Source organism: Engraulis encrasicolus, chromosome 15 (assembly GCF_034702125.1).
Source record: "Engraulis encrasicolus isolate BLACKSEA-1 chromosome 15, IST_EnEncr_1.0, whole genome shotgun sequence".
Taxonomy (NCBI): domain Eukaryota; kingdom Metazoa; phylum Chordata; class Actinopteri; order Clupeiformes; family Engraulidae; genus Engraulis; species Engraulis encrasicolus.
The window spans coordinates 8197043-8210651 of NC_085871.1; the positions used below are offsets into that span (position 1 = coordinate 8197043).

The 13609-nt window shown below is 43.0% G+C and overlaps 1 protein-coding gene and 1 non-coding gene across 2 annotated transcripts in view; both read right to left on the bottom strand.

The window, feature by feature from the left end:
- Positions 1–13609, bottom strand: part of LOC134464417 (zinc finger BED domain-containing protein 4-like) — a 33608-nt gene that overhangs the window by 5831 nt on the left and 14168 nt on the right. The gene's annotated exons all lie outside the window — the stretch shown is intronic.
- Positions 1744–1907, bottom strand: LOC134464845 (U1 spliceosomal RNA). The gene has a single exon (XR_010038052.1). It is a non-coding gene; the product is annotated as a U1 spliceosomal RNA (small nuclear RNA).

The following is a 13609-nucleotide window of genomic DNA, read 5'->3' on the forward strand; positions in this document are numbered from 1 at the left end:
TTTATTGGATCAGAATTATTAGCATAGCTTAGCATAATCACTGGAAGTAACTGGTATCTTTAGCATCAAGCCACAAGTGGTCACTGGACGGAATTAAATTGCCGTTTTACACTCGGGTGAATTTTACATTAATTTTAAAATGGTTTATAAGTACATTTGATTGTGTTTTATTTTGTACCATAGACTTGCATTGCTATGCCTAATGTGGCTATACTGTTAAACGGGGCAATGCAAACACATAGACGAAAATTATATGCACATTCATAAAAAATGCTTGGAAATACTGCAAATATGTGAAAATCAAAAAAGGGTGGTCTGTTCCTTTAAACGATTTATAGTCTTCCCTGTTTAGACAGATGTAGGCTATACAACAGGACCCAATTTCCCATCTCAAAAAAATATGGCAATGAATGCGGTGGCAAATTCATTCAAACACCAGATAGTCATAAACGGTGAAGAGGCGAGAGGCCGCGCGCAAATATTAAATTATAACTTAGATCAGGGGACCTGGCCTGACTCATCTCACTACCCCACCACTGTATGTCATTTTTGTGTCTCACACTACCCCAAATACAATACAAGAGGTGAGTTGTTCCCTTTAAATATAAACACTTCACGCTGGCGCTAGGGACAAATAGCAGGCGAAACAAGCAAGGCGAAGAGGTGAAATTCAGTGTTCCATTCCGTCAGCTCAACTGTCATTAGGCCACCACGGCGAATCAAATGGTATGGAACAGTCATGTTGTTGATTTGATTGGCCGCCACAGGCGAAATTAGCTCCTCATTTGCATAATATTAAACTGGGTTGAATAATTTCCCTTCGCTTTGCTCCTGTTAGCTTGCCTTCACCTCCCTCATAGGAATGATGGCAAAGTTGGCGTCGCTTGGCCAAATTCGCTTTTATTATGTGTCCCTAGCGTAAGGGTGAAAGAGTTAAAATATTTGCTCCATAAATGATAAATAACTTATTGCAAAAAGTTAATACACCCTCCCGTTATCCTTGAGTCTATTCAATGTTTAGCGTCTGAAAAATACATTAAGTAAGCTTACATGATTATTTTGCGTCATCTTTGATGACTTTTACTAAATATATGGGGTCAATGTGAAAAAAGTGAAATTTCCACAAAAATGTTTTACCTAAATGCTGTACACGTTTTGGTTACATCTGTGTTTGACCCCAAATTATTTTATGTGTACTAAACAAATATAAGCTTAACATCCATATTTTGCTAATACATGTTCCAACCTGTCTAGATTATGTAAAATACATGAACATAAGTTATTTTGAACAGAACATTTTGTTTTATTTAGGGCTCTGATAACTAACAATATGTATGATGTGGAAGAGGGCCAAAACTAATTCAATGCAACTGTTGGGCAGTTGTTGCACATTTCCGCCATGTATGTCCGTTCATGTATGAAAAGTGTAATTTTTCCAGTCATAAGTTTAATGAATAAGTTACTTAGAATTTGATGCTGGTGGTAAGTATTCATGAAAAGGTAAGCTTAACATTAGTGAATGGGCAGCATGAATTCTGGAAATAGTGTCCCTTTAAGTGGCTGGGGTCAAAATGACCCCAAGGATCACGGATGTAAGTTAACCCAAATCTGAGGATAACAGGAGGGTTAATACAGCATAACTTAGTTACATTGGCATTGCACACATCTGACCTCTATACCATACTAGCACTGGACAACCACAGCAGGCACTCAAAATGAAAATATTTTTTTCACAAAAAAAATCAGGGGAGAGCGCGAACGCAGTCCCCCACTACCACAAATTATGCAGTTGAGATTCCCACATTTGGGGAATTCATTCGGGTCAGCACAGCCGAAGTGCAATGGCTGAGCCTCACCAAAGGTGAACCACCTTCTTGATCATGGTGTCTCCCCTGCCAGGTAAGTATGATTTCCTATTGCCAACCATCAGGACCTCATTCTACTCATTACGTTTCACAAGAAGGGTGTCGCCATTATCACCACCACACTGGGTTTCAAAGCCATGCCAACAGGAAACACAGATCTATCCGAGTCAACACTTGAATGGACCGATAATGTACTTTAAATGAGGTTAAAATGGTTAAGGAGCATAAGGGGGTGGGGTAAATCACCATGGACCACCACAATAGGCTAAAAGCTAACATGGGAAAACCAGAGAGTGCACATCATATCGGCCTTCATTCTGTATTCACAATTCAATTCAATTTTAAAGATTGAAATGTGTAGCCAACAAAGCACTTAGTAAGTCCATTGTGCGAAGAGGGAATCTGCCATGAATGTGAGCCTTGATTTGACTTTTGTTCTAAATGTAGCGCCATTGTGTCCATTGTTAAAGCTTTACTCCCCCATGTGGCAGAGCAGAGTACAGCATTCCCTGTCTGAAAAATATGCTGAAACTAAATATATTCACAAAATGTTCAATATGTAGCCCAGCTGTGTACAACTCTGTGTGTGTGTGTGTGTGTGTGTGTGTGTGTGTGTGTGTGTGTGTGTGTGTGTGTGAGTGTGAGTGTGAGTGAGTTAGTGAGAGAGTGAGACTGAGAGGGGTGCATGTTGCAGCTTAGGATGAGCTTACAACTACACGGAACAATGTAGCCACTAGCCAAAGATCATGTTAATAAATTGACCATGGACCTCACCAATTGCAGTGCCCCTTCACCACGTCTTGCGCTTTGGCTGTGAATACAGTCTCAGAGTGCAAAATATAAATTATTAGTTTCAGTTGTAAAATAAATAGTCCATGCAGGAAAAAAGGGATCCAACCACCACCACTATATAAGACGCTAGCGACAGAAAATCCACTGTTCAGTTTCACATCCCAATTCATATCATGCCCACCACAAACTTCTAATCCAACTGCTAAGTCACTCTTTATTTTTCACAATGAAATCAGGGGAGAGCGCGAACGCAGTCCCCCACTATAGGACTGGGTACCGAAATTCAATTCTTTGATGGAACCGAATTAAAAGCTAAGGTTCTACTTGGAATCGAAACGTGCCTTGTCTGTCGGTTCCACGTTTCGGTTCCTGAAGTCTGACTGTCAGAGCCATCAAATGTGTGTTTAAGAACGCGGCCATTCAGCCAACCACAAGTGTCACAAACTGACCACGCTCCTCCTCTTCCCGTTTCGCACCTCATTTAGGCTAAACGATTGATAAGACAGCTGATTTCCAACCAGCTGATTGTAGGCTAGGCCTACTACTTGAGAAACAAAAACATGCCGTCGAAAGCGTGGCTATATTTCAGGAAAGTAGATAAGGAAGGAGCGCGCTGCAATATCTGCGATAAACTAATATCATGCAAGAATGGTAATACATCCAACCTGTTCAAACACCTGCTCTTGCATTCGATTAACTTGCGTGCAGAGAGTTGCAGCATCTTTACAACAGCAACACCGTCAACCTCAACCATGACCTCGACTCTTCAGGAAGATGTCTCCGACTCCTTGGAAACTAGGGGTGGAACGATTGATAAAATTCACGGTGCGGTTCATATCACGGTATCAAGGTCACGGTTCTCGGTTCTCTACGGTTCTTTTTTAGTTCGTGATAAATGGTGCACTGGGAATATTAAACCCTATTTATATAACTGTAATTATAAAGTGATGTGCAAGTTGAATCAGCTGTCGTCAGCCTTTCAAATGCCCTCTTTCAAGTGGCTAATAGAATCAGACCTATCACTAAATATCCTACATATGGTTTGTATAGGCTTATAATGTGAAAATGGTGTGATTTTAATTGTGTCATCCTCTGATTGGTCTTATACTAATGTATTAATCAGAGAGACTGGGTAAGATACTCCTAGAATCTCTACTTTACATATTTTTCTGGGCAGTACATGAATTGCGGTTTGCCACGGACTGCATTTCACGGTTCGGTATGGTGTGTGAATTGTACGATTTCGGTTTTCGGTGCGGTTTGTACCATCCCTATTGGAAACATGTTTTTCCATGAAAAGAGCTAACTTAGAAATAACTGGTCTTGTGTTGGGGACGTACAAATGTAGCCTATTTAGACCGTCGGTTTAATTCGAGGGAACAAAGAACACAGCGACAAAAAAGATTTCCTCTCTATCCGGCTGGAGAATAACGCCATTGTTTAGGCTACTTGAAGTAGCGGCCGCTTAAGGTTAAATAACTGTGGATTGAAAGAACATAAAAACATTCCGTAAAAAACTGTAAAAAGCTAAGAATCTCAGCTTTCGAACAAGCCCTAACACATGTCTGTAGGTCTAGGTTAAGGAGATCGCTGGCTGTTGGGGAAAAAATGACGAGATTAAAAAATGGTTGGAAAGCGCTATTTTTTCACTTGCAACAGCGGCCGCTTACAGTTCAATAACTTTTGATTGAAAGAACATAAAAACGTTCCGTAAAAAACTGTAAAAAGCTAAGAATCTCAGCTTTCGAACAAGCCCTAACAGATGGCTGTAGGTCTAGGTTAAGGAGATCGCTGGCTGTTAGGAAAAAAATGACGAGATAAGAAAAAATGCATGGAAAGCGCTATTTTTTCACTTGCAACAGCGGCCGCTTACAGTTCAATAACTTTTGATTGAAAGAACATAAAAACGTGCCGTAAAAACTGTAAAAAGCTACGAATCTCAGCTTTCGAACAAGCCCTAACACATGTCTATAGGTCTAGGCCTACGTTAAGGAGATCGCTGGCTGTTCGGGAAAAAATGACGAGATTAAAAAAAAAAAAAAGGTTGGAAAGCGCTATTTTTTCACTTGAAACAGCGGCCGCTTACAGTTCAATAACTTTTGATTGAAAGAACATAAAAACGTGCCGTAAAAACCTGTAAAAAGCTAAGATTCGCAGCTTTCGAACAAGCCATTACACATGTCTGTAGGAGAAGGACAGGTTGTTTTTACCACTAGAAAGTGGCAATCTTGGGTCTCTGTTTTGGTAAGCTGTCGACAGACTGGGTAGCGTAGGCTACATTAAAAAATCATGTCAGGCACGCTTGACATAGGATTGGTACCAAAAGTGAAGTTGCACCGTACAGCAGAACAATTTTAATCAGACATGAGTACATTCATCAGTATCAAAACCGTTTATTATACTTGCCAAGCCATGCCGAGAGGACAACTTGCAGCATGCAATTAATCATGAATGCTGTATAGAATTAAATGCCTTTAACCCGCCATTGCTTAAGTCACGATGAGCGCCGCCTTGTGGCAGGCAGGGAAACTCATGATTTACAGACCCGTTACGCCATCTACTGGCCACTTTGGGTAACTGCAGGTTTAATTCAGGGTTTCTAGGAACCGAAAATGGAACCGTTTTGGAACCGGAACCGAAACGAAGGAACCGGAACCGAAAATTGTCAATCAATACCCAGGCCTACCCCACTACCACAAATTATGCAGTCGAGATTCCCACATTCCTCCCCCTCCATGCAGTTGATTGACATTTTATTTAACCAATAATATGCTTCATTTGTCTACATGTCTACATTGGCTTTTGCACTTTGTACGCGCTGAGGGCCCCGCACCAGTTACGTTCAGCACTAAAGTGCTTATCTGCGAACCGCCCGTGTTCATACCGGGCTCTGAACTTTTCCTGCACGTGACTGTTACCCGGATGAACCTGCTGACGGGCACGCTGTCGTCACGGTTCGCGGAGAAAAACCTAGTATTTTGCGGTTCGCATTGCGAACCAACTCTCTGGTTCGCGAACGCAAATATCTGTGGCATGAACAGGACGGCCCGTTCGCGATTAGGTGCGGGAACGGGCTCCAGCACGGTTCTCAGTCGGCCTGAACGCGCTAAAGAAGGGCAATGCTGTTATTATTATGCATCACTGCAATACAAGGTATCAAAGCCATGCCACCAGGAAGCACAGATCTATTGGAGTCAACACTTTAATTGACTTATATTGTACTTTTAATTAGGTTAAAATGTTGAAGGAGCATAGGGTAGATAGATAGGTAGATCATAGATCATAGGTAGATCATCACCATGGGCCTCCACAATAGGCTAAAAGCTAACAAGCTAACATGGGGCAACCAGAAAGGGCACACCATTATCTGCCTCCTTTCTGCATTTACCTTACGTTAATTCAAACAAAAAGATTGAATGTGTAGCCAACAAAGCAGTAAGTCATTTCACTGTGTGTGGAAGAGGGAATCTGCCATAATTATGAGTCTTGAATAGATTGACTTTTGTTCTAAATTTAGCGCCATTGCCTCAAATGTTAAAGCGTTACCCCCCCATGTGGCAGAAAAGAGCATAACACTTCCTGTGTCTGAAAAACACACCAAAACCAAATATATGTCACTAAATGTTTAAGACGTAGCCTAGCACTCAGCTGTAAAATGGGGGGAGTGCTCCATTGAAGTCAATGTAAAGGTGGGGGGGCTGCAGTGTCCGTTCAGCACCAAATGTCAGAATTGTGATGAGAACATATCTAATTCACCCCAGAAGTTACAAAAACAGGGCTTAACCCTTTTACTGCCGCCGTCGCAAAATTGCGACAGGTCGCGATATTGAATTAGGTGGGCTGTCACGTCGAATAGAGTGTAAAATCTTGTCCATACTCCTTTCCACTGAGTGGCAGACATGTGGTAACTTACTTCAATCCTTTCTAAGAATTTCGACCCCTCTTAGTGCATTTTTTTCGAGTAATTTCCATCTGAAAACAGACGCGGAAGTGCGTTGTAAGTCATCACTATTTCAAAACAAAGGAGGATCGGCGTTGTGAGATTGTGCACATAATTTCCTCTAATTCAAGCCTAAATGCATTCCAAATGTAATTTGTCTTGGTGGTTTATGTGTAGTGACATTATATTTTCCCACAAGTTGATTGTATATGTAGAGAGAAGAGTTCATCCAGGCACTCCAAAATAAGGTGTCCAAACGGGAAGTTACATTAAAAAGCCTTTAATGGTACTGGGCTGGGGTTACATTAAAAAGCCGACATGTTTCGACCTCACCAGGTCTTCATCAGGGCTAGGAACCTAGCCCTGATGAAGACCTGGTGAGGTCGAAACATGTCGGCTTTTTAATGTAACCCCAGCCCAGTACCATTAAAGGCTTTTTAATGTAACTTCCCGTTTGGACACCTTATTTTGGAGTGCCTGGATGAACTCTTCTCTCTACATGAACTGATCCCCGATATCCAAGAGCACCCAACAAACCCAAATGAACAGACTGAAGACCGCTTGAGCTTCCAGCCACCTGTGTGCCTTTGATTGTATATGTGTAGACATTTATAATATGGCCTTAGGCAATGTGTCTCCTATTGCTAGCTTAGCCGTGGCTACAGAGAAGAACAGCCAATTCGAATAGGGAGTGAAATAGATCCCCTTGCCAAACACAAAGAAACATGGCGTCAGTCTTACATACATAAACAGTTTTACAAACATAAATGATCCTAACCACAACTCAATGGAAAGTTTCGGGATTGAGAGAAGTGGTTTGTTTGGAGACTTCCTTACGTAGGGGAGTTCCCATTTGAACACATGCGACGCAAAGGCGAAGTCCTGTTCCAAGCGAGCTGAACCCATGCGACTGGTTTCATTCACCGAATAAATCTGAAGCAAGTAGCCTAGGCCTGCCCCCAGACGACAACTTGTCATGATGTTTTGTGTACAATGCAATTGCGTATTTCGCCCCTCAAGTAATTGCATCCATTAAGCTTATCATAAGAAAAAAGATGTTGCTGCTGAGATTGCAACACAGACGATCAACCGGCTGTTTGGGACCTCCCCTGTCAAACACAGAAACACGGTGTAGACCTAGGAAACATTATGATCCTGAACACAAACTAATGAACATTTGCGGGGTTGTGAGAATGTGTTTGCTTGGCGATTTGTAAATGGTTACGGGGGATTTCCTTAGAACATGCGAGAAGCGTTTATTGTCATCCAAACCCACAGGGCGATATACGTAATTTCACTGAATAAACCTCTAAATAGCACAGGCAACCACCAAGTAGCCTATCTTGTCATGTGTTTTATATGCAATACAATGCCATATGTCGCCCCTAAAGTGATTGCAGTCATCATGTGTTTATAGAAATAGGTTATATTTCACTTGGTGGTGAACTTTGACGTGCGTCTTCCCCTAAGCTGGAGTAGGGCCTAGGCGAAAAAGCTAAAACATAAAGATAAAGTATGTCATTTCCCTCTATGAAAGACATAGATCACTGCTAAAAAAAAAGAATGGATTATCCTTTTAGACGTTGTATATCCCGTAGAAATTTGATACATGGCTTGGGGAAATATCTGCGTTTTTTTTCACCGTCGCGCACAGCGAAATGAAGTCGCATAGGCTACCCTATAACACGAATATTTTAGACTTGTTGAAAACTGGGTTGGTCACCGTGGTTGGACTGTCTTTATTAGAGTTTGTCTAGTCACTATAAAGCAGCGTGGAAGAGGGGGCGGAACCGGAGAGACTGGAGAGGAAAGCACTGCGCTATGCGTGAGGGGGGAGGGTGCCGCTTCTGATTGCCTTCAGGCGGTCGACTTTAGGTGTTACTTATAACGTAAGCTTATACTATAACGTGATAACGTCGGCCTAATTGGGCTGTGTGTATTTTCGACCCATGTCGGTATGCCTAACAGTAGCCTACGATACCAAAATGAATAGAAGCAGTTCATAAGTCAATAGAGCTGAGATAACAGGAGAGGTGGTGCCGACTTGCTCCGCCTCCGCCTTTTCCTGAAACTGATTTCAGGAGGATACACAACATGATGCAAATTAGGCCTGTTGTATGCCCATTATCTTGACACTGTGCCCATTAGTTCTGTGAAATGTAAGTGACAATCTGTAACATTCATTCACTGAGCTATGCTGATGATCATCCAGGATGATCCTATGCATACAGAGGTCACTGTCCCTGCGCCTTATCCAAATAGCCTACAGTAGACTATATAATAATAATAATAATAATAATTGTATTTGTATAGCACTGTGTCATACAAGGCATGTAACTCAAAGTGCTTAACAAATGGGAAAAAAACATTGTTAGAGATAGATTTAAAAGGAGAGGTAGAGAAGAGAGGCAGAAAAAGCAGGAAGGCAGAGGAAGAAGAGATAGACAGAGAATGTAGAGTCATAAGGTCAACGTAGGTTAGGACCAGGATTCTTAGATGTGTAAGGTCCATAGTGGCTGGGCCTATCATAAGTCATAGATAGTCACACAGAGATTGGGCGCTCAGGTGCGGCCCCTGGTGGCATCAGGGGTGAGGAAAAACTCCCTTTCGCTTGATTCATAGTTTGTGAGGGGTAAAAAAAGCTCAGTGGGGTCTGAGAAAAAAGACCCCCTGTAGTCAGGAAGAAACCTCAGGCAGAGACCAGCGGCCACCTAGGGGAGCCCCCTGCCAGGGCTGGATTGCGAGTAGTAAGGGCGCTGTGGCAGCTGGGACACTATGACGCCTTTGCAGCTAGGAGTTGGCAAGGATGAAGAGGTGGGTCTTCAGCTGCTTCTTAAAAGGAGTCGACGGAGGTGGCTGATCGGATCTCGATGGGGAGGGCGTTCTATCTCTTGGGCGCATAGCAGGCAAACGCGGCATCGCCGATCTTCTTCTGCGGGGGGGTGGGGGTCCTTTAGGCAGTGTTTCCCATACATTGAGGAAATTATGGCGGCCCGCCATAGTTTAAATTTGGCCGCCATAGTTTCTGAAAATGTAAAAAAAAAAATATATATATATATATATTTTTTTTTTTTACGATTTCCGTTTTTGTTAAAAACGATTTGAATTACGATTTCCTTCGCATTCTCCTCCTGGAGTAAATACATCCTATAGAGAAATCCACAAGTGCTTGAAAGACAGAGGAATCAAAAGCCTAGTCAAGTTGTTGTAGTTAACTTGGGTTTGGGAGCAATACAAAAAACCTTAAGAGAAGGGACAGTTGGGATGAGTTTGCTAACACTCCCTGTGGTGATATCGTGTAGTTCCACCTCCTGCCACAAGGTGTCAGTAACGGTTCATATACCAACGAGTGATTGTGGTTATCTCAGTAGTGTACAAGGACACATACCAGGCACTTGCTGTATCGAGTATGTGAGTTCTCCATGACTTGTAACGAAATTAATAAAATACATATGTGAGAACAAAACATGGTACCAGGAGTGAACAAACGTAAATGCAAGTGAGTTTCGGTTTTGGAAAGTGAACGAAAGCCAAGAAATTCGACGATGGACTTGAAAGAGGTGATGAAACCTCCGGCTCATCTGAAGCTAACGGGGAACGTCGACAGCAATTGGCGCACTTTTCAGCAGCAGTTTCGGCTCTACATCGAGGCAGTGGGGCTGAACGACAAACCGGACGCAAGAAAGGTAGCGTTATTACTCACTATAGCTGGGCCACAGGCCATTGAAGTGTACAATACCTTCGTGTATGAAGAGGAGGAAGACCAAAGCAAGTTGGACACTGTGTTAGCCAAATTCGAAGCTCATTGCTCTCCTAAGAAAAACGAGACATACGAGAGATATGTATTCCGTTCAAGGCTACAACAGCCTGGAGAAAGTTTTGACAACTTCGTCACGGACCTGAAAATAAAAGCACAGTCATGTAACTTTGGCACTCTCAAGGATTCCATGATAAGGGATCAAATTGTGTTTGGAATTGATGATAAGAAGGTTAGGGAAAGACTGCTAAGAGAGACTGAACTAAAGCTAGACGCAGCAGTGAAGATTGCCCAAGCTAGCGAGCTTAGCAAAAAGCATGTGCGATCGTTCAGTGAAGCAGCACCTAGCAATGCAAACCTGCGAGAAACGGCAGAGGTTGGCGCCATATCCAAGCACCACAATGCACGCCGCGGAAATTCCAGTGTGCAGAATTCAGGACAGTTTCAGTGCAAACGGTGCGGCACACAGCATAAGCCCAGAGAATGCCCTGCTTTCGGCAAGCAATGCAGCAATTGCCAGGGCAAGAATCACTTCGCCAAACAGTGTTTTTCAAAACGAAAAGAGAAGCAGAGAGGAAGATCTGTGAATGTCGTGGAAGACACAGAATTAGGTGAAACATTCTTTATTGACGTGGTGAACTGTGATGAACCAAAAGCACAGATAAACGCTGTTAAATCAGACAAATGGATAGCACCACTCCACATTAATGGGACTGTAGTTACACTGAAGCTAGATACAGGTGCAAAAGCAAACTTGATCAGCATGTCAGATGTGAAGGCAATGAGAGAAAAACCCAAAATACAGAAGAAAACACTCACACTAAAAGACTACAATGGACAGAGCATTGAGTGCTTAGGCACATGCAAGCTGAAAGTCACAGTCAAAGATAAAGTGCATCACCTGCTCTTCTCAGTTGTTCCTGAAGGACTCGATTCGCTGCTAAGGGACAAAGCCTGTGAAAACCTGGAGCTCGTGAAAAGAGTGTACCGGATCAACTCCAGCATAACAGACTCACCTGACTCTGCTGACGCGATTGTCCAGAACTTCTCTGATGTGTTCAGAGGTTTCGGTACGTTGCCATGCACATACAAAATTCAGCTAAAAGACAACGCACAGCCAGTTGTTCATGCCGCAAGAAGAGTTCCACTGGCACTCAGAGACAGCTTGAAAAAAGAGCTGGAGCGGAAGGCAGCGCTTGGAGTGATTAAGAAAATCGAAGAACCAACAGAGTGGGTCAACTCCATGGTCTGCGTAAAGAAAAAAAGTGGAGAGCTGAGGATATGCATGGATCCAAAAGACCTCAATGAAAACATCAAGCGTAAACACTACCAAATACCCAAGCGAGAGGAGATCACCAGCGAGATGGCAGGAGCCAGATACTTTTCCAAACTTGATGCGTCACAAGGTTTTTGGCAATTGAGGCTGGATGAGAGCAGTACCAAGATGTGTACGTTCAATACACCCTTTGGACGATACTGTTTTCAGAGGCTACCCTTTGGAATCATATCCGCCTCTGAAATCTTTCATAGGGCAATGGAACACATCATCGAAGGCCTGGATGGAGTAAGAGCCTATGTGGATGACATGGGGGTCCACAATCGAGCAGCACAATCAGAGACTGACCAAAGTGCTAGAGCGAATACAAAAAAATGGATTAAAGCTCAACAAAAATAAATGCCAGTTTGCTGCTCAGGAGATCGTGTTCCTTGGAGACAAGCTCTCAGCTCAGGGCATACAGCCAGATGATGAAAAGATCAACGCCATACTGAAAATGCCAAGACCCACAGACAAACCAGGTGTCCTACGTGTCATGGGAATGGTAAACTTCATCGGGAAATTCATACCCAATCTGTCAGTGAAAACAACTTACCTGCGAGAGCTCCTCCGCAAAGAAAACAACTTCAACTGGACAGCCAACCATGAGCGCGAGTGGCAAACACTCAAAGATGCCCTCACTGCCACACCCGTGCTGACATTCTTCGACCCAACCAAAAGGATCAAGGTGTCTACAGATGCTTCGAAAGATGGAATCGGTGCAGTGCTCCTACAAGCCGAGGGTGAGCACTGGAAACCTGTAGCACAGGGGTGGCCAACCAGTCGGAGACCAAGAGCCAAATTTTGTAATGTGTCACAGCAAAGAGCCACATCGGCACACAAACATCACGCGGGCATATAAACATGCGCACACCCACCAACATGGGCATCACCCATCCTTCTCGCACCACAGACCAGCATACACAACAACACATGGGTATGAACATCAACCATCTCTTCCTTTCACACACACACACACACACACACACACACACACACACACACACACACACACACACACACACACACACACACACACACACACACACACACACACACACACACACACACACACAAAGTGTCAGATTGATGTTACACTTCAACTTAATGGCCTGACTACAAGACAATCCTGAATATAAGATGACCCCCCCCCCACACTTTTTTTTTTTTACTGCTTCAATTTTTTGTGGGAAAATGTTTTTTCAAGATAAAAATGTTGTTTTACATAAGAAGACAAGGGTACACAGGTCAAAATTATTTAATAAATTCTTTCATATTTTAATAAAACACGTTTCACATCATAATTTCCATGAGCACTCTTTATAACAGAGCACGAAGTAACGCGGCCTAAAGATTCTCCGCCTCTTTTAGCTCATTCGGGAGTTAGGCGCACAGGCACCGCTTTCTTGCGCACAGATGAGATGATCATTGGATGCCTGACGACAACACCATCCGAAATTAACAAGGTGGTTCGTCAAATCGCCGTTCATTTTCCACATTAATGTTTCAGCGGGTGCTGACAGGGGGCCAGGGGAAAAGACCAAGTTTTCTTTTTGAGACTAAACTGAAATTGTTTCCCACCTGCACGCTGTCTGCCAGCGCCGCTTTGACAATGGCTGATAAACCAGGGTGGAACATTATTTTTGGCGCTATTTTGTCTATAGCCCGCGAAAATAACACGATTTTAAACCAAAAACACAATTTCACATTCGGGTCAATAGCCATGATGAACACTCCTTCTAACAGAGCGCAGAGATGGCTACGCAGGACAGAGATTCTCAGCGCATCTCTGCTCCAGACACCTTTCTCTTCATATCATTTGCACATTTATAACCGCCATATCCGAGCGATAGAATCTAATATGGACAGCACATTTTCTTGACCTTATTGAGGAGTGATGGCAAAATATTTCAGGTTAAAACATTTTTGCCGATATTTTG